Here is a 24,451-nt window from a genome sequence, read left to right as displayed (position 1 = left end):
GAACCTCTCACCCCACACGCTGGACTCCTACCTCCAGAAGACCTCTGTCATGCTCTAGTGTGGGAGGGAAACCCCACACTGAACATAGGAGGGAAAGGGAAAAGGAAATAAGGCCTGAAAACTAGAGAAGAAAGATGGACACCTCCTAGTAAAAACCCTAATGAAAGCTCTGACTGACTAACAGTATGAACAGACCCCAGAGGTAGGGGAGTTCATACACAGGAATACCTAGTCCTATCTAACCCTAAAGGACCCTGGTACTAATGACAGGAAAGAGACATCCTGTTCCTCCAAAAGGAAGGTTGAACGGGAGTCTCCCTAAGGTCTAATACAAAACAACAAAGAAATGGAACACACAGAAAAGTCAAAATACAAAGGGAAAGGTAACACTTGACTTCCAAGAAGCTATGGCAGCACCAGGAGCTCAGCCGAGATCCAAACATCAGCTATCCACAGGTCCAACTGAAGCTATAAACCACACAGCATTGTGGGAGAAACAACTATAAATAAGGAAAGTTAAATGACCACAATAGCAACACCTGGAGGTTAACTGTGTAAAAAAAAAAGCAATTTTTGTCACTTTACTTCACAAAAAGTGCAACGCCAAGCGATCAAAAAGGCTTATGTCCCACAGAATGGTACCAATAAAACTATCAATTCATCCCGCCAAAAATTAGCCCCTACATGAGAAAACCGTTAAAAAAATAAAAAAAACTATAGCTCTCAAAACATGGAGACACGAAAACATCATTTTTTGTTTCAAATATGCAATTATTGTGTTAAAGTGAAATAAATGAAAAAAAGGTATATTAGCTAATGTCAGCTGAACTTAACTAGCCTATTCCTACTTTTATCTATGCCCCGTTACTCCAGAAGTATAACTTTTATGATATGCTAATTAGCCTCTAGGTGCAGGGGGGGCGTTGCCCCTGCTCCTAGAGGCTCCGTTCTCCCACCTCTGGCCACGCCCTGCTACACTAGATTAACAGGGCCAGACAGCCTTTACCTCCAACTGCCGGCCCTGTGCGGCGGGGAAATCTCGTGCCGTTCAGTATTCGGCGCAGGCGTTGTGAGGAAGCTGGCAGCCGGCGAGCGCCCTTCACTCACTGCGCCTGCACCGAATACTAAAAGGGGCGGCGCAGGTGCAAGATTTACACGGCAGACAGGGCCGGCAGTAGGAGACCAACGATGCCTGGCCCTGTCAATCTAGTGTAGCAGGGCATGGCCAGAGGTGGGAGAACGGAGCCTCTAGGAGCAGGAGCAACCTGCTCCTACAGGCTAATTATGATATTATAAAAGTTATATTCCTGGAGTAACGGGGGCATAGATAAAGTAGGAATAGACTAGTTAGGTTCAGCTGACATTAGCACATCGCTAATGTCAGCTAGTTTAATAGGGTTAATGCTGGTGATAAAAACTCTTTAAGTCGTGGCTGAGCGGTCCAAGCTACTCTTCCCCCAGTGGATTCAATGTACTTGGCTCAGCAACCTTCGGTTGGCTGTACTTGTGGCTCTGTCCGCCTCTTCCCAGCTGAAGTCCACGGACATAAGGGTTTTAGTTGTACTATGCCTTTATTGTCACAAATTGGTTTCTTGAATTGTTGTTTTCACACTATTCTCAATAGTCTCTACATAGCTTCTCTACCTCTACCTCTCTCTCAATGTTTCTTCTTTGTGACTGTCCCCTACCAACGTTGTGCTCCAAGGGATATTGTGAGGAGTAGCATGGCACCTGATCTTAGGGCCCTCTTTTTTGCCTCCTTTAGCTATAACCAGTGTGGCCCCTCTTCACTTCTTCCCCATGGCTAAGATTATGTCCTTAAATGTAAAGGGTCTCAACTCCAACCTTAAGAGACTTATTACCTGAGGAAAATCCATAGATCCAAAGCTGACATTGTTTTATTACAGCAAACACACCGGACCTCCGATGGCTCTTTTGCATTCGCCAAGCACTGGTCCCCCAGAACATATTTGGCTTCTGCTAGCTCCAAGTCGGCGGGAGTCGCTATACTGATATCCAGATCTTGCCCCATCCAAGTGCACGCTGACCCCCTGGGATGGTTCCTCATCCTTCAGGGCACCTTACATGGGGTGAGTCTGCAGCTCTGCACAGTCTATGCTCCTAACTCCGGTCAACTCACTTTCCTTTCTTCTCTTCTCTCCACCCTCTCTACTGTTCGAGGCTCGGTACAGCTGATGGGGGAGACTTTAATGCCTCCTTCTCAGACTGTTTTGACAGACTCACTACCCCCCGACATCCCCATCTAGCCAATGTAAACGTCTCTCCAGAGGCTTCCGAAGGTTCATTCGCACACACTCTCTTTACTTCCTCTGGAGAGTAGATAACCCTACTGCACACCAATACACTTTTTACTCTCCTCCTCATCTTACTTATACCAGGATAGACTATTTCTTTGGCAATGTCATGGCCCTAAGATCCCTGGTTCATGCGTCCATTGGCCCAACTGCACCCTTAGCGGGAAACCTGTGGGAAGAGCACAAAGCGGTATTTCGGGGAGTATGCATTTTCCTTTCTTCTCGATTGAAAAAAGACAGAGAGGCGCAATACCGAGAATGTTTGCGTTCTCTTCGAGCTGCAGAACAGTCTCTGGCTTCTCACCCCACGACACGAATACTGAGACAAATAGTTGATCTGCAGACCCTCAGGTCCTTGGCTTTGTCATCGACCGAACGCTGATTTATTTCACTAGACAGCGCTTCTTTGCCTATGGGAATAAACCACACACCCTTCTGGCTCGACAACTTAAAGAACGCAATGCCGCTACTACCCCGCACACTATTCGAGATCATAGATAGCTAACCTGTTCCACACATATTACTCAGCTATATACTCCCTTCTTTCTACTCTCCCTGCAGATGAAACAACCCGAAACGCACTATTAGTTTCTGTCTGAATGTCATCTACCTACTCTAACTACAGAGGCCATGATTCACCTTAACCAAGCTATCACCATTGAGGAGATTAAGCAGACTATATCTGATTTACCCAGTGGGATGTCACCTGGCCACGACAGACCTTCTTATAAATATTTTAAGATGTTTGGAGACTTATTAATACCTCATATGGCCAAACTATTTAACAGATTTCTAAAGAGTGAAAAAATACTCAACACCATGCTGGGTTCCTATATAACGGTGATTCCCAAACCTGGTAAGGACCCCGCAGATTGCTCCAGCTACAGACCCATTAGCTTATTGAACTCAGACCTGAAGATATTTTCAAAATTGCTAGCAAACCGGCTGAATTGCTGGCTTTTCCACTTGGTCCAGACCAGGTTGGCTTTGTTCGCTTCCGCCAGGCAGGTGACACACCAGACGGGCCATTGACCTGGTAGATATAGCTGACGAGGGAGGGATGAAGGAACTACTGCTCATCTTAGATGCAGAAAAGGCATTTGACCGCCTGAACTGGAACTTTATGTTCCGAACGCTGCATCATTTTGGATTTAAGGGCCCATTCATGGCTGCCCTGATGGGCCTGTACTCCTCCCCAAAAGCGGTAATTTGGTTGCCGCATGCCCATTCCCCCTCTCTCCCAAACTACAACGGGACAAGACAAGGGTGCCCCCTCTCCCCCCTCTTATACGTTCTCAGCATCAAACCTAATACATGATAGCCCCAACATCCAAGGTATACCGGTCAGAGATAAGTCATTTTCTATCTCCCCCTTCGCTGACGACGTCTTACTGACCCTTACCAATCTTTTTATCTCCCTCCCTAACCTTCATGTGGTGTTGGACCGATACGATAGAAGTATTAATCTTATAGCCAGATAGCACAATATAAGTCCGAAGCCATAGGGTACTTCTGTCAAAAGGGCTCAATGCCGGAAAAGAACTGCTCAGTTATATCCCCATGCATTCTGAATGGAGAGTAATTCGTTCAGGATGTCTTCAGTTCAGTATTTTTGACTGATCAGGTAAAAGATAAAATCGCAGCATGCTATGGTTTAATCTCCGGCAAAAAAAAACTGAAGACTTGCCTGAATGCCGAATCTGGCATTTTTTTCCATAGGAATGTATTAGTGCTGGATCTGGCATTCAAAATACTGAAAGGTCGGAATCGTCCTTCTGGTCTGCGCATGCGCAGACCGAAAAAAAGGTGAAAAAAATAAATGCCGGATCCGTTTTGCCGGATGACACCGGAAAGACGGATCCGGCATTTCAATGCATTTTTCTGACTGATCAGGCATTAGTAAGACTGATCAGGATCCCGATCAGTCTTACTAATGCCATCAGTTGGCATACGTTTTATCGGATCCGGCAGGCAGTTCCGGCGACAAAACTGCTTGCCGGATCACTCTGCCGCAAGTGTGAAAGTAGCCTTACCAATCTCTCCCCTGACAGACTCAGCCTTCTTCATAGCAGGTTTGATTACACAAGGTGTACCCACTCTATTAATTCACACCCAGTTACTCTTCTCTCTATAAATCTAATTTCTCGTCGCTACTAATGGAAATGAATGCCCTTTTTTACTAAATAGAAAACTCCGGATTTCCCTCCTAGTTCGTATAGTGGCCATAAAAATGTCCATATTCCCTAAGTTTCTGTACTTGTTCAAGACCCTCCCGGTGAGGGTGCCTGCTGCAGTCCTGCGCTCTATACAGTCTGCTTTTACCAATTTTGTATGGAATTATAAACGCCATAGGTTCTCCAACTGGATTTTGGTGGCCCCTGCTTCTAATGGAGTATGGTCCTTCCTAACATAGCCTCGCATTATCTGGCAACGCACCTGAGGCATATCACCTCCTGGTCTACGCTTCATTCATATAATCAATGGACTGAGGTTGAGCAGCTGTGGCTGGCACCGATCCACCCCGGTACCATGATCTGGGGTTCCCCTCCTGCTATCCTCCACCTCTAAGGTATTAGGCCCCATGCTGTTCACAAGGGAGGTCTCACAAGAGCTCCCCTCTTACTACTTTCCTTTTCACCCCCATCTACTGGAGAGTTCGGGGGTTGCAATGGTTGGACCGTGGAGGGCTGCAGGGCTCTACAGAATTGTCGACCTGAAAGACCCTCTCTCCGCTAGGTTTTTGACATTTGAGGAGCTGTAGGCTAACTTTTTCCTACCAGACACACTGCGGTTTTAACATCACAAAATACTCCACTATTGTAAGAAGGTGCTGGGTGCATTGGAGGTCCCAGCCCTCCCCCCATTTGAATGGGTCTGCACCTGGAGCCATTCCTCCAAAGGCCAAAGACATATACCAGGTCCTATCTTTCAAATTTATTTTTATTGAGCAAGAATAATGATATACCATAATATGCTTTTACATCGAGATGACAAGCAGAATAAAGTATTTGGAGCTTCCACAATACAGCGCCAAAGACTTGCCAATAATATGATACCTTTATAGATATGGAGAGATGTTCATTTCCTTCTTTTGCACCTTTATTGTTCTAACTTTACAAGGTTTAAATGCTTGGTCCTTATGTGACGGACTATCGCAATCTTACTATACTGTTTGTAATTTTACATTTCCTAAAAAATTCTATAAAAAATGTAAATGGGAAAAAAAAAGAAAAGGAAAGAAAAAGAAATCACAAGCTATATGTTCAGAGGAGTCACAGCTAGAAGAAACGTTGTGAATAAGTTAAAACTTAAATAATTTATTGGATATACACTAAAATAGGGAGAGGTGTGCAGGTCCCTAAATAAATATACAAACCAAAAAATTTATGTGGTCACTGGGCATTTGCAAGATGCAGTCAGACCCCACCAGTACCTAAGACTATGTACATAAGGTGAGGAAGCACTTGCTGCATCGACTAGTGACCAAACATGTATACAAATGCTGGGTGAGAAATGGTACCCTAACGTGGATATAGCTCCTGTGAAACAACTACTGTAATGTGCTATAATCACAGGCTAACGTGCGCTATATAAAAAAAAATAAGGGTATACCATGTCTAGAACTATACATTGCCAGGTAGAAGGGAACTATCAGCCTAACATGGGTAATCCTCATTGACTGAACCCCAGGTAAATTGTTGATCCCTAAATGCCCCCCCTGTAGCAATCAGTAAAAAGTCCTGACTAATCCAGCAAGCGGCTGTTTGCCCTGAACAGATCACATATGATGCGCTATGTCCGTACCCTAGAGTTCAATGTTTTGCCATATAGAGGCTCATCAGGAGCAAGGTCAAGTACAGGACAAACATACATACAGGTGCCGTACGCCTTGGGTGGTGAGGCGACAGCTTCGGCGCTATGATGGCCGTAATACGGCCGCCGCTCTCTGCAGTTTAAATAGGGAGAAACCCCTCCCATTGCTGGGCGGATCAAGCGGCAGCTAGCGAGTCACGAGATGGTGGGTGTGTGTGAGACCCGCCCCTCTCTATGCCGCGATCCTGCGTCAACACACTCATAGATATGATGCAGGGAACAATCGGTGATTAGGAAAGTCAGGAAAAAAGACAGATGGGACAAAGGAGAATAGCGCTATATACATAGAATACCGCATATAAAAAAATCTAGATGACACATACCGGCGGCTGTATATACATATATAAAAAAAACCCTATAGGATATATTAACCCCATAAGGGCTATATTCACCATACATATGGACTAAAGAGTAATAAATAACTACTTCCACTGGAGACATACCTAGGGAGGGGGGGGCAATACAGTGTGTTCGAACAGTAGTATATTTATAGCCAGGGTATTGTAAAGAAATGGGGACCAATGTGTAGTTACAAGAAACAGACATATGATATATGTTCATTTAGGCCTTCAGGACGCACAGTGCGCAGCCTCAATGTCCACTCCACCTCCTTTTGTAACAATTTCTTATCATGATCACCACCTCTCAAGGTCCTGTTAACAACTTCAATACCCTGGAACATGATGGCCCCTACATTGCCAGCCTGCTTAATGGAAACATGACATGCGATGGGAGTACATGTTCAGAGGCCCAACACTAACATCATGCCATAATATCTGCACAAACGATGAGGGAGTGAAATAATATATTAAAGATAGGGATCTTCAACCTCTCAACCTACATACCACACATACCTCTGAAATACAAGTCCTTAGTAACAGTCTGTCTGTTATCCCACATGACTTTAAATTAACATCTGGGATTTCTTGAAGAACAAATCCCAGCAGATCATCATTTGTTTCTAACACAGTAGGAAACCATGTAGAGGAATTCCTATTTCTAGTCATAATGAACTTTAGAAGTTTCAAAATATGTGAAGCCCCCATACATATTACATTATTGCCAGCTGAACTTTTTTGGTGGGGCTGGCTGACAGACAGCTGATGTTGGAGAAGACAAGCACTAGATGTGCCAAATTTCAACGCTCAACTATTTTGTTTTGCCAGGAAATAAGCTGCAGCCAAAGGTGTCTAAAGGTGGCTTCCTCCTCTCACCTCACTAAAAACTGTCACCTGTGCAAGCTTTTGGCTGACAGCCACTGAAGGTATAGGGGCACCTTTACACCCACGTAACAAGCAATCTAACATACAAAGACAAGCAGCAGACAAGGGTGAGGAGTAGTTGTTCAGGACAGCTGTTTACATCCAGGAGGCCATAAAAAACCTCTCTGACCAGGAATACCATAAAACCTTATTTTCAGACCCGAATATAAGCAAAAAGTTCATATTCTCGTCAAATGAAGCTTTCCCTGACACCCTAACAAAAAACACAAAAAAAAAAAAACCTCATACCCTAAAGTTCCTAACAATATCAGTAATTTACCAGATGGACCCATTATTTCAGGCACAGATTCCCTAAAAAACAACTTACCACACTATGTGAACATACAGTACTGTACACTACCACAAATTGGTGAGTAACCTCCCCTCTAACGTCAGAGATTCTGCAGATCTCATAAACACCATGAAACCTTCTGAATGGATTTCCGAATAACTATGACAAATATCTGTACTTTTTGGATTAGATTCATCCCGGAATATAATTTCTTCACATTCTAATCCAACATATCTAGACTATGATGTGGCAAATTGCACCCAGCGGCACATACTTATTCATGGGGCTCTTTGAAGAAATCTAAATAGTGAATGCCCATTTTCTCTCAGATAATGATGTACTGTACACACATAGACGATTAGATTTTTATGCAGAAAGACAGGGCAGAACGAGCAAAAAAAATTGTAGAATACCTAAGAACCGTCATTTCACCCACAACGAAACAGATACTTATACATTCTCCTGAGGGCCAACAAATACAGAAAATCACAGTAAGGCCTCATGCACATGATCGTTGTGTGTTTTGTGGTCCGCAAACCGTGGATCCGCAAAACATGGATGGCGTCCGTGTGGGTTCCGCAATTTGCGGAACGGCACAGACAGCCTTTAATATAACTGCCTATTCTTGTCCGCAAAGGTTATATTTTTTTTGCAAACCACAGAACGGAGCAACGGATGCGGACAGCACATGGAGTGCTGTCCCCATCTTTTGCAGCTCCATTGAAGCGAATAGGTCCGCATCCGAGCTGCTAAAACTGCGGCTCAGATGCGGACCAAAACAACGGCCGTGTGCATGAGGCCTAATAAACATTACAAGAAATTGGAGGCCACTTTGCTACAAAAAAGTTCTGAAAAAGTACCTTTCAGGCAGTTCAGGAGAATAACATGGAATTCTACATATTTGGATGAGGGGTTATCCCAAAAATGTAATTCACTCTGCCTCAAAAAAGTCAGAACACTGTCACCAGATACAGTAATTTGGACAACATGGTCAGGAAAAGTCTGTCCACTTGATGGACATTTTTAAGAGTTGACCTATTAGGATCAAACAAGTGCAGTAAAACTAGATGTAAATGTTGCAAAATTATCACACACCACAATTATTATTTCACGTGTAATAATATAATTGCAAGTCCAAGTTTGTAATGTACCTGATGGACTTCACATGTGGACTGCTTTACGTTGGATGTACTACCGCAATGCTGAGGAGGAGGACGAACAAGCAAACATTTCCACTACTTTTAGACACTATTTACTATTTCACTTGAAAGACAAGGACAATATAGAGGTGACCCTTACTGAACAAATCACAAAAATGTACAGTAGTTAGCATAGGGGTCAGCAACCTTCGGCACTCCAGCTGTCGTGAAAATACAATTCACAGCATGCTCAATTCACTTCTATGGGAAGAGCAGAGCAAGTATGCATGCTGGGAGTTGTAGTTTCACAACAGCTGGTATGCCGAAGGTTGCCTACCCCTGAGTTAGCAAAAAAATGATCTTGACATAAAGGGAATAGACACCTTTGTAAGCATTTTTGTATGACTGCATTGCATGTTAGTCTGAACAATTTTCAACCGTCCATGCTCTGCAGCCTTCATGTTTAACTGATTGTACAAACTGTTCTTTCTCCTTCCCACTGAAATCCATATAAAAACAAAATCTATAGCCCTTATCATTAGTCTCCTGAGAGCTCAGATACACTCAATAATGCTAAATTCTGATCATGGATCGGGCCATCAAGGAGGCTATGGATCGGGCCATCGTGGAGGCTATGGACCAGGCCATCATGGAGGCTATGGATTAGGCCATCATGGAGGCTATGGATCAGGCCATCATGGAGGCTATGGACCAGGCCATCATGGAGGCTATGGACCAGGCCACCATGGAAGCTATGGACCAGGCCACCATGGAGGCTATGGACCAGGCCATCAGGACCAGGCCATCATGGAGGCTATGGATCAGGCCATCATGGAGGCTATGGATCAGGCCATCAAGGAGGCTATGGACCAGGCCATCATGGAGGCTATGGATCAGGCCATCATGGAGGCTATGGATCAGGCCATCATGGAGGCTATGGATCAGGCCATCATGGAGGCTATGGACCAGGCCATCAGAGCAGCTCTTATAGATTTCATTGAGAAGGAGAAATAAGAGTCTGCAGTCAGTGAAACCTGAAAGCTGCAGAGCACAAACAGTTTAACATTTGTAATAAACAATGAACCCCAAAGGTGGCCATAGCTTTAACAAACGAGAATTATTGAATCTGCACATTGAAAACACTTATGTCCACAGCCTCCCAATTAATGCATAGATTGTTTTACTGGCTCTATATCCTTTAGGCCACATGCACACGGCCGTAGCCCAGCCGTGCCCGTATTGCGGCCCATGAACAGCTGGTCCGCAATATACGGGCAACTGCTGTATTCACACCGTATCACGGATGCAGACCCATTCACTTGAACTACGGAGTGCTTCCGTGAGGTTTATCTCCGTGCCTCCACACTGCAAAAATTTGAACATGTTCTATTTTTTTGCGGTGCGGACAGATCACGGACCCATTCAAGTTGAATGAGTCTGCCTCCATCTGCGGCAACCACGCGGATGCTGCCCGTGCATTGGGGACTGCACATGAAGGGGGCCACTGGAGATGAAGTAAGTGACTTGTGAACCCCTTACATTTGCTTAGTTAGAAACATACAAAGAACAAAAAAATAACTTGGCCAATTCATTCACATTATTCACATCTTGCTAAGGGCCTCCCTGCAGGCTAAGGCTCTGTTCACATTATGTGTATAGCTTCTGTTTAACGTACATGTTAAATGGGTGCCTGAGACGGATGCCATACAGTGACATCTGCCACCTATAGGGGCTCGCTATGAAAAAGAAAATTACAATTGACTTATGTCTATGGCTGGGTCTTCATTCTACACTCAAGCCTTCAGCAGGTCTTACCAAGAGTAACCAAGACATACAACCTGGTGCTTGTATAGAGGTGGGTAACCCTGATGCAGAATTGTGGGCTTCAGAGGGCACCAAAGAACATGGCAGTAGTAGTAAATCTTATCATGTGTTTCGGACATATCACCAGAGAACACTACACGAGGGAGCGCGCTTGTGTCTGTTTCCTGTGTTTCTAGTATTTGGTTCATCCTATTAAGGCAATTGTTATCTCTCGCTCCCAGTCACAACCTCCTCTCTGCTCTTTTCAAGTGCATGCAACAGCATTTCTTCTTTTCTCCTCGTCATCACTTTCTCTAAACATTATCTCTATCTAGCATCTCTTTACCAATGTGTGTCATCAGCTTCTCCTGTACCTCTGCCTGACTACAGGGAGTGCAGAATTATTAGGCAAGTTGTATTTTTGAGGATTCATTTTATTATTGAACAACAACCATGTTCTCAATGAACCCAAAAAACTCATTAATATCAAAGCTGAATATTTTTGGAAGTAGTTTTTAGTTTGTTTTTAGTTTTAGCTATTTTAGGGGGATATCTGTGTGTGCAGGTGACTATTACTGTGCATAATTATTAGGCAACTTAACAAAAAACAAATATATACCCATTTCAATTATTTATTTTTACCAGTGAAACCAATATAACATCTCAACATTCACAAATATACATTTCTGACATTCAAAAACAAAACAAAAACAAATCAGTGACCAATATAGCCACCTTTCTTTGCAAGGACACTCAAAAGCCTGCCATCCATGGATTCTGTCAGTGTTTTGATCTGTTCACCATCAACATTGCGTGCAGCAGCAACCACAGCCTCCCAGACACTGTTCAGAGAGGTGTACTGTTTTCCCTCCTTGTAAATCTCACATTTGATGATGGACCACAGGTTCTCAATGGGGTTCAGATCAGGTGAACAAGGAGGCCATGTCATTAGATTTTCTTCTTTTATACCCTTTCTTGCCAGCCACGCTGTGGAGTACTTGGACGCGTGTGATGGAGCATTGTCCTGCATGAAAATCATGTTTTTCTTGAAGGATGCAGACTTCTTCCTGTACCACTGCTTGAAGAAGGTGTCTTCCAGAAACTGGCAGTAGGACTGGGAGTTGAGCTTGACTCCATCCTCAACCCGAAAAGGCCCCACAAGCTCATCTTTGATGATACCAGCCCAAACCAGTACTCCACCTCCACCTTGCTGGCGTCTGAGTCGGACTGGAGCTCTCTGCCCTTTACCAATCCAGCCACGGGCCCATCCATCTGGCCCATCAAGACTCACTCTCATTTCATCAGTCCATAAAACCTTAGAAAAATCAGTCTTGAGATATTTCTTGGCCCAGTCTTGATGTTTCAGCTTGTGTGTCTTGTTCAGTGGTGGTCGTCTTTCAGCCTTTCTTACCTTGGCCATGTCTCTGAGTATTGCACACCTTGTGCTTTTGGGCACTCCAGTGATGTTGCAGCTCTGAAATATGGCCAAACTGGTGGCAAGTGGCATCTTGGCAGCTGCACGCTTGACTTTTCTCAGTTCATGGGCAGTTATTTTGCGCCTTGGTTTTTCCACACACTTCTTGCAACCCTGTTGACTATTTTGAAGGAAACGCTTGATTGTTCGATGATCACGCTTCAGAAGCTTTGCAATTTTAAGAGTGCTGCATCCCTCTGCAAGATATCTCACTATTTTTGACTTTTCTGAGCCTGTCAAGTCCTTCTTTTGACCCATTTTGCCAAAGGAAAGGAAGTTGCCTAATAATTATGCACACCTGATATAGGGTGTTGATGTCATTAGACCACACCCCTTCTCATTACAGAGATGCACATCACCTAATATGCTTAATTGGTAGTAGGCTTTCGAGCCTATACAGCTTGGAGTAAGACAACATGCATAAAGAGGATGATGTGGTCAAAATACTCATTTGCCTAATAATTCTGCACTCCCTGTATAGGCAGGGGATGTGTGTGATACAGACACCACAGCATTTAGACATACGTGATGAAGTGACACTGAGGAAACACCGGTGTGAAAAGTCCTTGATTGAACGGGGATGTGCTTGGTTAAAAATGTTGACTTCAATTCTTCATAGAATCCCATTCACTTCTAATCCAGGCCAACCCCTATAAATAAAAAAGGCCTGGAAAATAGGGAGGGCCAAGAGGTAATGTCTGTGTCCTCAGAGGTGTGTCAAAAGTTCCCTCCCAGCAATCACTTGCTCACTAGAGGAGGACACCACCGCTATTACATGCAGCGATCTCCTCCGCAGCATGGGGAGGAGCGATCGCTATGCCATCGCTCCTCCCCATGGTGTATTAGTGGTTTGCTGGCAGCAGATCCTTTTTAGACACCATGATCTGCCGCCAGCAAACATGTCAAAAGATTTGGATTGCCTGAAGAACGAGCAATCAGAAGCAATATTACACTGCCAGATCATCGCTAAAGAGCATTCATGTGTCACCACCAGACATCTGAGAAGCTCTGACAGACGTCCTTCAGAACCTCCTCCTTGAGGTTCCTTTTGTTTTGCTTTCCTTTTCTCATCTCGTTAGCCTCTCTCAGCTGTCATGTAGTTGCACTGATTGCATCCCTTTAAATCCCTTCCTATACTGCATCACTTTGCGGTTTATACAACTTCCTGGAGTGTATGCATGCTGGATGCTACTACTGAGACTTCTACAGATAAGTTTTGTTCATTCATTTGTGTTTTCCTGTTTGCTGGATCCCAGGTGACCCTGACTCCCTCCGTATCAAGTGTAGGGAGCCGGTGGTCGTGTCCCCTCACTATTATAGGGTGTTCAGGTGTTATACATTCGAGGTACGAGGATATGCGATCATCTACCATTGAGATTTTTGCATAGGCTGAGCAGTTAGGGAGAGAGCCAGGTCTGATGCAGGGCTCTCCCTTTTGTTCCTTAGTTTTGGATCCAGTCAGTCGGATATTCATTTTGTGTCTTCTAGTTTCCTGTACACCTTCCGTGACATTATAAACCGCCAAAACCGTCTCAAGCATGGATCCGGTTTCACTTTTGACTGAACACATGCAGGGTCTTTCATTGGAGGTAGCAGATCTCCGTAAGACTGTTTCTCAGTTTCAGGTGACCGGTTCAGCTTGCGTTCACGGAGTTTGTTCTGAGGCTAAGATCTCGCTCCCGGATACGTTCTCCGGGGGTAGTGAGAATTTTGTTCGTTTTAGAGAGGCTTGCAAACTCCATTTTCGCCTACTTCCCCATTCCTCTGGTGATGAGGAGCAGAGGGTGGGGTTTATCATCTCGCTGCTCAGGGATAACGCTTAGTCCTGGGCCTTTTCGCTGCCGGTGGGGGCACGGCCCCTCTGTTCAGTGGATGATTTTTTTTTAGCCCTGGGTCAGATATATGATGATCCGGATCGTATTGCTCTGGCTGAGTCTAGACTACGTCTTTTATGCCAGGGTAAACAGTCCGCAGAGATATACTGTTCAGAATTTCGGAGATGGGCAGCTGATACTGGTTGGAATGATGCTGCACTCCGAAGTCAATTTTGCCATGGTCTTTCAGAGGGATTGAAAGATGCATTTGCCTTTCATAAGAGACCTACCTCCTTGGACTCTGCCATGTCTCGGGCCGTTCGTATTGACAGGCGTCTTAGAGAGAGAGGAGAGATCACTCCTTCCTGTCATACTCAGTCCAAGGACAGTGCGGCGGTCTCATTCAGTGCACAGGGGTCTCAGTCGCTCTCAATCCCTTCTGAGCAGGAGCCCATGCAGCTGGGTTTGCTTGCCTCTGACAATAGAAGATTCAGCTCTCATAGGAAGGTTTGTTTCTGTTGTGGAGGTATAAATCATTTGGCAAATGTTTGTCCCTCTAGGAGATTCAGGCAGTTTTTTGAGAGTAATAAAGAAACAAAAAGAAAAAAATCCTCTAAAGACGTTCCATCTGTTACTATTGGCAAGGTTGATGCGGAAATTGAAGGTTTTCCGTTTGCTTGTAGTTCCCGTTTTGTCCTACCTGCCAGGGTGGCGCTAGAGAGCAATAAAAAATTTTGTGAGATTTTTGTAGATAGTGGAGCAGCTGTCAATCTCATTGATAATCAATTTGCTATAACTCATGGTTTCCAGGTATGCACTTTGGGAAAGGATATACCTGTTTTTGCTATTGATTCCGTTCCACTTTCTCAGAAATCGTTAAAGGGCATAGTTCACAATATCCGTTTGATTGTGAGTGATACTCATGTTGAGGATGTGTCATGTTTCGTCCTAAGAGGGTTGCCTACTCCTCTAGTGTTGGGGCTACCCTGGCTCACTAAACATAACCCCACCATTGATTGGCAAGCGAGGCAAATAAATGGTTGGAGTGACTTTTGCAGAGAGAATTGCCTCACGACATCTGTTTCTGAGGTTTCTACTAAGACTGTACCATCTTTTCTCTCAGAATTTTCGGATGTGTTTTCTGAGAGTGGTGTTCAGGACTTGCCCCTGCACAGGGAGTACGATTGCCCTATTAATCTCACCCCAGGTGCCAAGCTGCCTAAATCTCGTTTATACAATCTCTCCCAACCTGAAAGGGTCGCAATGCATGCTTATATCTCTGAGAGTCTGAGAAAAGGACACATACGACCCTCGAAGTCACCTGTTGCCGTTGGTTTTTTCTTTGTTAAGAAAAAAGATGGTTCTTTAAGACCATGTCTGGATTTCAGGGAGCTGAACAGTAGCACAATTCGTGACCCTTATCCGCTTCCTCTGATCCCGGACCTGTTTAACCAGATTGTTGGGGCTAAAGTTTTTTCCAAGTTGGATCTAAGAGGGGCATACAACCTGGTCAGGGTCAGAGAAGGAGACGAATGGAAGACGGCCTTCAATACCCCTGAGGACCATTTTGAGAATTTGGTTATGCCTTTTGGTTTGATGAATGCTCCAGCCGTCTTTCAGCATTTTGTGAACAGCATTTTTTACCATTTAATGGGGAAATTTGTATTAGTGTATCTAGATGACATTTTGATTTTTTTCTCCTGATTTCAAAACTCATAAGGAACACTTATGTCAGGTCTTGCTCATCCTGCGGGAGAATAAATTGTACACTAAACTGGAAAAATGTGTGTTTGCGGTTCCAGAAATTCAATTTCTGGGGTTTCTTCTCTCCGCTTCTGGTTTTCGCATGGACCCCGAGAAGGTCCGCGCTGTGCTTGAGTGGGAGCTTCCTGAGAATCAGAAGGCGCTGATGCGTTTTTTGGGCTTTGCCAATTATTACAGGAAGTTTATTTTGAATTATTCCTCTGTTGTTAAACCACTTACTGATATGACTAGAAAGGGGGTAGATTTTTCCTCCTGGTCGGTAGAGGCGCGTAAGGCCTTTTCTAATATCAAGGAGAGTTTTGCTTCCGCTCCTATCTTGGTACAACCTGATATTTCTCTACCCTTCATAGTTGAGGTTGATGCTTCTGAGGTGGGTGTGGGTGCGGTCTTGTCTTAGGGTCCCTCTCCTGCCAAATGGCGACTGTGTGCCTTTTTCTCGAAGAAACTCTCCTCCGCAGAGAGAAATTACGATGTGGGAGATAGGGAGTTGTTGGCCATCAAGTTGGCTTTTGAGGAATGGCACCATTGGCTAGAGGGAGCCAGACACCCTATTACCGTGTTTACTGACCATAAGAATCTGGCCTACTTGGAGTCAGCCAATGGTCTTTGTTCTTTTCCAGGTTTAATTTTGTTGTCACGTTCCGCCCTGGGGTTAAGAATGTGAAGACGGATGCCCTGTCACGTTGTTTTCCGGGAGGTGGGAATTTTGAAGACCCGGGTCCCATTTTGGCTGAAGGTGTGGTGGTCTCTGCTCTTTATCCTGAATTGGAGGCAGAGGTTCAGGTAGCCCAGTCAGAGGCTCCTGATCTTTGTCCTCCTGGGAGGTTGTTTGTGCCTCTCGCTTTAAGACACAAGATTTTTAAGGAACACCACGATACTGTCCTTGCTGGGCACCCGGGGGCAAGAGCCACAGTGGATCTCATCGCTCGGAGATTCTGGTGGCCAGCACTTCGTAAGTCGCTTGAGGGTTTTGTGGCTCTCCATCCCTTACCCATTCCTTCCCGTCCTTGGACACATCTGTCCATGGACTTCATTACGGATCTGCCTCGTTCCTCGGGGAAGACTGTGATTCTGGTGGTGGTGGACCGTTTTAGCAAAATGGTGCGTTTCATCCCTTTTCCTGGCTTGCCCAATGCTAAGACGCTGACGCACACATTTATTGATCACATTGTCAAATTGCATGGTATTCCTTCAGACATAGTCTCTGATAGGGGCACGCAGTTTGTTTCCAGATTCTGGAAGGCTTTCTGTTCTCGCTTGGGGGTTCGGTTGTCATTCTCTTCTGCTTTCCACCCGCAGTCGAATGGCCAGACAGAGCACGTCAATCAGAATCTGGAGACATATCTGCGCTGTTTTGTGGCGGAGAATCAGGAGGATTGGTGTTCTTTTTTGTCCCTTGCTGAGTTTGCTTTAAATAACCGTCGTCAGGAGTCCTCTGATAAGTCACCATTTTTTGGTGCATATGGGTTTCATCCGCAGTTTGGGACTTTCTCGGGAGAGGGGTCTTCTGGTTTACCTGATGAGGACAGATTCTCCTCGTCTTTGTCATCTATTTGGCAAAAGATTCAGGATAATCTAAAGAGCATGAGTGAGAGATATAAGCGTGTGGCGGATAAGAGACGTGTGCCTGGTCCGGACCTGAATGTTGGTGATCTGGTGTGGTTGTCTACTAAGAATATCAAATTGAAGGTTCTCTCCTGGAAGTTGGGTCCTAAGTTTATTGGGCCTTACAAAATCTTGTCCGTCATCAATCCTGTTGCCTATCGTCTTGATCTTCCTCAGACTTGGAAGATCCATAATGTTTTTCATAAGTCCTTATTAAAACCTTATGTCCAACCCATTGTACCCTCGTCTTTGCCTCCTCCTCCGATTGTGGTTGATGGTAATCTTGAATTTCAGGTCTCTAGGATTGTGGATTCTCGTGTTGTCCGCGGTTCTCTCCAGTACCTCGTTCATTGGGAGGGTTATGGTCCTGAGGACAGGATGTGGGTCCCAGTGATGGACATTAAGGCCACTCGTCTCATCAGGGCTTTCCATAGGTCCCATCCTGAGAAGGTGGGCTCTGAGTGTCCGGAGTCCACTCGTAGAAGGAGGGGTACTGTCACCACCAGACATCTGAGAAGCTCTGACAGATGCCTTTCAGAACCTCCTCCTTGAGCTTCCTTGTGTTTTGCTTTCATTTTCTCATCTCGTTAGCCTCTCTCAGCTGTCATGTAGTTGCACTGATTGCATCCCTCTAAATCTCTTCCCAGAATGCTTCACTTTGCGGTTTATATTCCTTCCTGGAGTGTGTGCATGCTGACCCTACTTCTGAGTCTTCTACAGATAAGTTTTGTTCATTCATTTGTGTTTTTCTGTTTGCTGGATCCCAGGTGACCCTGACTCCCTCCGTATCAAGTGTAGGGAGCCGGTGGTCGTGTCCCCTCACTATTATAGGGTGTTCAGGTATTATACAGTCGAGGTACGAGGATATGCGATCATCTACCATTGGGATTTTCGCATAGGCTGAGCAGTCAGGGAGAGTGCCTGGTCTGATGCAGGGCTCTCCCTTTTGTTCCTTAGTTTTGGATCCAGTCAGTCGGATATTCATTTTGTGTCTTCTAGTTTTCTGTACACCTTCCGTGACACGAAGTATGTAGTCCTGATTAGGGATGATGTATCGAAGATTCATGATAGAGTTAACAATATAGAAAAGTCCATTGGCGCTTTACAGAATGAACTTAAAAAAAATCAAAAACAGAAATTTCTACCCTAAAGACGGACTTTAACCAGCTCAAAAAAAAAAGTTGTAGATCTGAAGGACAGGTCAAGGAGATGTAACGTGAGAATTCTGGGGTTACCTGAGGGTGCTGAGAAAAAAAATCCTGCTCAAATGAGACAAATGTTGATCTGAAGTTTTAGAAAATAACATTTTTCTCCATTGTTTTTGGTGGAAAGGGCACATCGGGTCCCCAGAGGTAAACCAATTTCTGGAAAGCAGCCACGGACACTCCTGGTGAAGATATTGGTCTCGCGAGGCAGAGATATGTTATTGAGAAGAGCAAGGGAGTGCTTTCCTATTTTATATAATGGGAACAGATTGGCTTTTTTTCCGGACTTTTCCAAGGAGATTCAAGAAAAGAGGCGTACTTTTACTGCGGTTAAATTTACAGGAAAAGTATATTAAGTATTCATTTGTTTATCCAGCTAAACTTTGGATGATCTTAAATAATGAAACAATTTTTTTTGATTCTTCTGACTTTGCTATGAATTGGCTTGACCGGAATAATATTTGATTGGCCTCACTTTCTTTTCCTGATTGGTAGCAGTGGTGGGGCTAGGTGGTAGTTAGAGGGGGAGGGATGGTCTTAGTTGAGAGATCTGTTGCAGAATGTGGCGGATCAGGTGGATTGGGGGGGTTAAATTTATTTTTGGGGGAGGGTGGGGGGGGGTATGGGGGGGGTTGTGATGCTCATAGGCTAGGGAGAGAGGGGTTGGGGCTTTTGGAAGCCTTCAGGGTTTGGGACTCTTTTGGTTGATTTACTGTTAGTTAGAATTTTAATCTGGAACGTTCGGGGTCTGGGTGATAAATTAAAGAGACAAGCTATTTTTGATCTGGTACAGAGATATCTTCCAGCTATTGTCTGTTTGGTGGAAACCCATCTTACTGAGGAGACTTCTCGGTGTGTCAACAGGGGATGGGCTACCCAGACTTATCATTCTACTTTTACAGTTTTCATACATAGGGCGATTGATTATGTCTGTGAGGCATCCTCTGTTGACAGGCAGGGGAGATATGTTTTATCTCTATTCCACCTTTCTTCTCCCTATATGTACTTAACTCTTTGCTTACTTTTATGGAGCGATGGCCTGAATGTCTTGCGTTAGTTATTGCGGACTTTAATTGTGTCATTAATCCTACTACAGATAGGATTTCTATGGGGGATCTGCCATACTTTTCCCCAGGGGTCACCCTTAGCCCGATTCTGTCAGGAATCCGGCTTTGGGGACTTTTGGGGATGTTTAGGGCAAGGGAGAAGAGCCTACTCTTGCGTAAGCAAATCTGGAAAATCTATGTCCAGGATAGATCTGGCCTTAATAAATAAAAAATATATGAGATATGCAAAACAGATGAAATATGAGGCCAGGTCTCTCTCGGACAACGTACCTCTTTCCCTTGAGTTATGCATGGCTGATGACAAAGATATGATAAGACCCCCCATTTAGATTTTGGGGAAAAAATTCCTCTTATGGGGTGAAAAATACGGTATTATGAATATACATTACACATATGCAGTGGCGTACATATAGAAGTAAGGGCCCCATATCGAGGATCAAACCAGACCCCCCACAGAACAGAAGGGTTTCCGCCTAAACTCTGTTTCAATGACCCTTGGGGTAGAGGGTAGGGTCCTGACCAAGTCTTCCCCCTTAGTAGAAGAGGGGATGATCCCAACTGGGCCCCCTCTTGCCCTAGGCCCCATAGCAGTCGCATGGTCTGCCGCTATGGTAGTTACGCCCCTGCACATATATATTATAGATACATTATATCATGTATATATACATTATACATACACATTATTAGGCTACATTCACACGTCAGTATTTTTCTATAATCCGAATTTCGGTCTGTTTTTTGCGGATCCTTTGTTCCTGAAAATGTTTCCGTATGTCATCCGTTTTTTGCGGATCGGCAAAAAACTGAAACATGTATACATTTCAATAATCAAATAAAGTTGTTTGGATTTCTTTGAAAAAAAAAATAAAAAAAAAAATATTTGCTATGTGTTTCCAGGAACGGATTCCGCAAAAAACGGAAGACATACGGAATGACATCCGAATGTCTTCCGTTTTTTGCGGAACTATTGACTTTGCATTGTACCAGGATCCGATTTTTCAGGAACATAATAGGACATGTTTTATATTTAAACGGACATGCGGAACGGAACAACGGAAACGGACAGCACACATTGTGCTGTCCGATTTTTTCCAGGACCCATTGAAAATGAATGGGTCCTGATCTGTTCCGCAAAAAACGGAACAGATCAGGAAAGAAAAAACAGACGTGTGAATGGACCCTAAATTATATTATAAATATACATTACAAATATAAATATACATTAGTCAAACAGATGCAGACAAAGGATCAAGGAACACTGGGGGTGTCATTTACTAATATTTTTGCTTTTTAAGCACTTTTAAAACCCGCGTGTGACAATATTTTGTCACAGGGGTGTTTTTATGCTTTACTCACCACTAGTGGAGGCAGCTAGCTAACTATAGTTTCATCCTGACAGCAGGCAGAAAAAAGGAGTAAAAACAACTGCAGTCTTGGGCTGGAGTCGTTTTTACTCCGCGCGCGCGCCTCGTCATAAATTTCAGGTAGGTGACTATTAGGCGTAATACTGAACTGAGGAGCTATACAAGGACATTGCCACTAATTCACACCCAGGATGCACACAGTAGTGGCAACATGAACCACCATAGAAACAATGGCCCAAATTCACCCCCACAACAAGCCAGCGCTGGAGCGCAGAGTACAGTGGCACTAGTACAATGTCACTGTAACACAGGTTTGTACTTTTTTAGTCAACAGTAAAAAAAAATCTTGCAGCATGAGTTACTTATTACCCAAAAAGTTGAATTCAATTAAATTGGCTTACCTGTGATTTGGATAAAACCAAACTGAAAGGCTATTTCCAAATTCTGACGTTTGTGCTTTTCAGTCACTCATCCTATAAACGAGCCGATTCTGGGAATGGAATGAAATGTGAAAAACAACCTGCTTATCCTTACAGATAATCCTTTATCTAGTGTATGCAGCTTGTGTAGTTCCTATTTACCAGCAGAGCTGCAAATAGAGAGAGTAAAGGGTTTCTTAACCTCTTAAAGGGGTTGGCTGTTATGCAAGCGGGTGTGGACCGACGGCGCCACTGACTGGGTATACTCTGGAGGGGCGTAACTAAGACACTACCTGGTCTTCACTAGAGCCTCTGTTGGTGAGGATAGGCTTGGGCCGTTAGGGTAGTTGCCAGGGGCTACTCCTGAGCAGTCCCTGAGTCAGTAGCAGCTGGCACCGAGGGGACTTGCATGGCCAGGAGGTTCCGGGTCTGGACAGGCGACAATCAAGCGAAGTCAGTAAGCGAAGTCCGAGGTCAGAGGCAGGCGGTAAACAAAGTCCATAATCAAGATCCGAGGTCAGGGGCAGGCGGCAAACAGGCAAAGTCCAGGAGTTTAATAAGCAAGGTCCAGTATACAGCAAAGCGGACAAGAGAGACACCTTAGAAATTGGAGATAGACAAGCTAAAACCATGAGGTTGCTCATGCATCTTCCTGTATTAGGAAGCACTTTTAAAGGGATTCTGTCACTTCTTTTTACCCTATAGAGATGCGGACATGCACGGCTAGATCGCCGCTAGCATGTCCGCAATATACCTGTCCCATATCTCTGAGTGGTTTTATTGAGTGTAAAAAATGATTTTATATATATGTAAATCAGCCTGGTAAGAGCCCAAGGGGCTGTAGTAACCGTTCTGGAGCCCAGCCATGCTCCCCTGTGAAGGAGCCTAGCACGGCTGTATCCATGAATCTCCTCCTTGTTCACGAAGTCAGGTCACCATAATCTCGTGATGTGCGAGCTTGCGCATGCGCAGTAGCGGCATAGTGTTCTTTCCCTGTGCTGGTATCAGCCTCAGGGAAGGAACTGCGCATGCGCGAGCTCTCGCTCCACAAGATTACAGTGATCTGACTTTGTGAGCAAGGAGGAGATTCCTGGATACAGACGGTGCTGGGCTCCAGAACGGTTAGTGCAGCCCCTTGGGCTCCTTACCAGGCGGATTTACATATATATATAAAATCATTTTTTACATTCAATAAAACCACTCAGAAATGGGACAGGTATATTGCGGACATGCTAGCGGCAATCTAGCCATGCATGTCCACATATCTATAGGGTAAAAAGAGGTGACAGAATCCCTTTAAATACTTGCTGCAATCCAGCCATGGATGAGAGAGACTTCGAAGAATCAAGAACAAAATCTCTTCTGTATGAAGAGCTCCTACCTGTAGTTTCACAGGTTCAGTAGAAAATTGTATTGACTCAGATAGAGCCCTTCCATCGACAGATGACACCATCAATGGTCTCTGCAGGCGTCGGACTGGAATACGATATCGATCCACTATGGCTTGCTGCAGGAAGTTTCCTGCCGATCTGGAATCCAGGAGAGCCGTCTCCGTGAACCAATTATCTCCAAACTACAAAGTTGCCGGCAGAGTTAGGGGAGGAGAGGCCTTATCTTCACCTAGGGCCGCCTCTCCAACGGACCCTAGGCTCAGGAGTTTCCCGGCTTCAGGGGACAAGCATGGAGTACATGATCAGAACCACCACATTAGAAACCAATTCCTTTGGCATGGCGGTGATCACATTCCTGTTCAGTCAGCCTAACTCAGTCGATCTGCATGGGCTCAGGAGCTGCAGACAACATGGACGGCAGAGGGTTAAGAGCTTGCTGAAAAGAAGACACTAGGCGAAAAGGTCTCCCCTCACGTGCCACTTCTCTGGCATGTTCCTGGAACCGTAAATCAATTCGAGTAGCCAGGGAGATGAGGCCATCCAAGGTGGAAGGAACATCCTGTCCGGCTAGCTCATCTTTAATTCTCCCACAGAGGCCCTCCCAAAAGGTAGCCACAAGTGCCTCATTATTCCAGCCAAATTCAGAGGCTACCATATAGAACTGGACTGCATACCGACCCACAGATTGGTTCCCTTGACGCAACCGCAGTAAGGAGGATGTGGCAGAGGTGGTGCGTCCGGGCTCGTCAAACACCTTGCGGAAAGCCTCTAGGAATGCCTGTAGATTCATTATGACTGGGTCGTTCCTTTCCCAGAGGGGACTGATCCAGGCCAGTGCCTCCCCAGTAAGGTGTGACATGAGAAAAGCTACTTTGGCTCGGTCCGAGGAAAATTGGTGAGGCAAAAGTTCAAAATGAAGAGTGCATTGATTTATGAACCCCCGACACTGCTTAGGATCACCGTTGAAACGTGGAGGAGCTTAGAGACAAGGTACAGATCCAGGTACATAGGAAGAGGATGGAGCAGGAGCCGAATTAACCTGGGCTGAGAAGCTTGATGACGCTGGGTTAGCAGATGTGAGGTAATTTAGACGCATATTCACATTGCATATTTAGGACAATATTTGATCCTGACGCTCACGCTGCTGGGCCAACTCCTGGTGAAACTTGGTGGTACTGGGAGGGTTCGGATCAGCGGGGCCCATGCCCTGAGCAAACTGTTATTAAAGCGGGTGTGAACTAACTTCGCCACTGACTGGGTATACTCTGGAGGGGCATAACTAAGACACTACCTGGTTTTTACTAGAGCCTCTGATGGTAAGGACCGGCTTGGTCCGTTAGGGTAGTTGCCAGGGGCTACTCCAGAGCAGTCCCTGTGTCAGTGGCAGCTGACCAGGGGGTCAGAGTACTCTGTGCAAGCACCGAGGGGACTTACCTGGCCAGGAGGTTCCAGGTCTGGAAAGGCGGAAATCAAGCAAAGTCTGAGGTCAGAGCCAGGCGGTAAACAAATAAAGTCCATAAACGAGATCAGAGGTCAGAAGCAGGCGGCAAACAGGCAAAGTCCAGGAGTTCAACAAGCAAGGTCCGGTACACAGAGAAGCAGACAAGAGAAAGACACCTTAGCACTTGGAGATAGACAAGCTAAAACCATGAGGTTGCTCAGGA

At 45.0% G+C, this 24,451-nt stretch overlaps 1 protein-coding gene across 4 annotated transcripts in view; it reads right to left on the bottom strand.

The window, feature by feature from the left end:
• LOC122920624 (dipeptidase 2-like) overlaps window positions 1–21,510 on the bottom strand; it is a 128,811-nt gene extending 107,301 nt beyond the window's left edge. The window contains exon 1 of one of the 4 annotated variants that reach the window (XM_044270276.1): window positions 21,379–21,510. The gene's annotated coding sequence lies outside the window, so the exon portion shown is untranslated. Of the gene's footprint in view, window positions 1–10,719; window positions 10,756–21,378 lie in introns of those variants that run through there. The other 3 variants (XM_044270275.1, XM_044270278.1, XM_044270279.1) reach the window with 3 other exon arrangements.
• Window positions 21,511–24,451: the final 2,941 nt, after the last annotated feature.

This window comes from Bufo gargarizans, chromosome 10, assembly GCF_014858855.1.
Source record: "Bufo gargarizans isolate SCDJY-AF-19 chromosome 10, ASM1485885v1, whole genome shotgun sequence".
Classification (NCBI taxonomy): domain Eukaryota; kingdom Metazoa; phylum Chordata; class Amphibia; order Anura; family Bufonidae; genus Bufo; species Bufo gargarizans.
The sequence above is the reverse complement of the archived record's forward strand: the minus strand, read 5'-3'. Positions and strand labels throughout refer to the sequence as shown.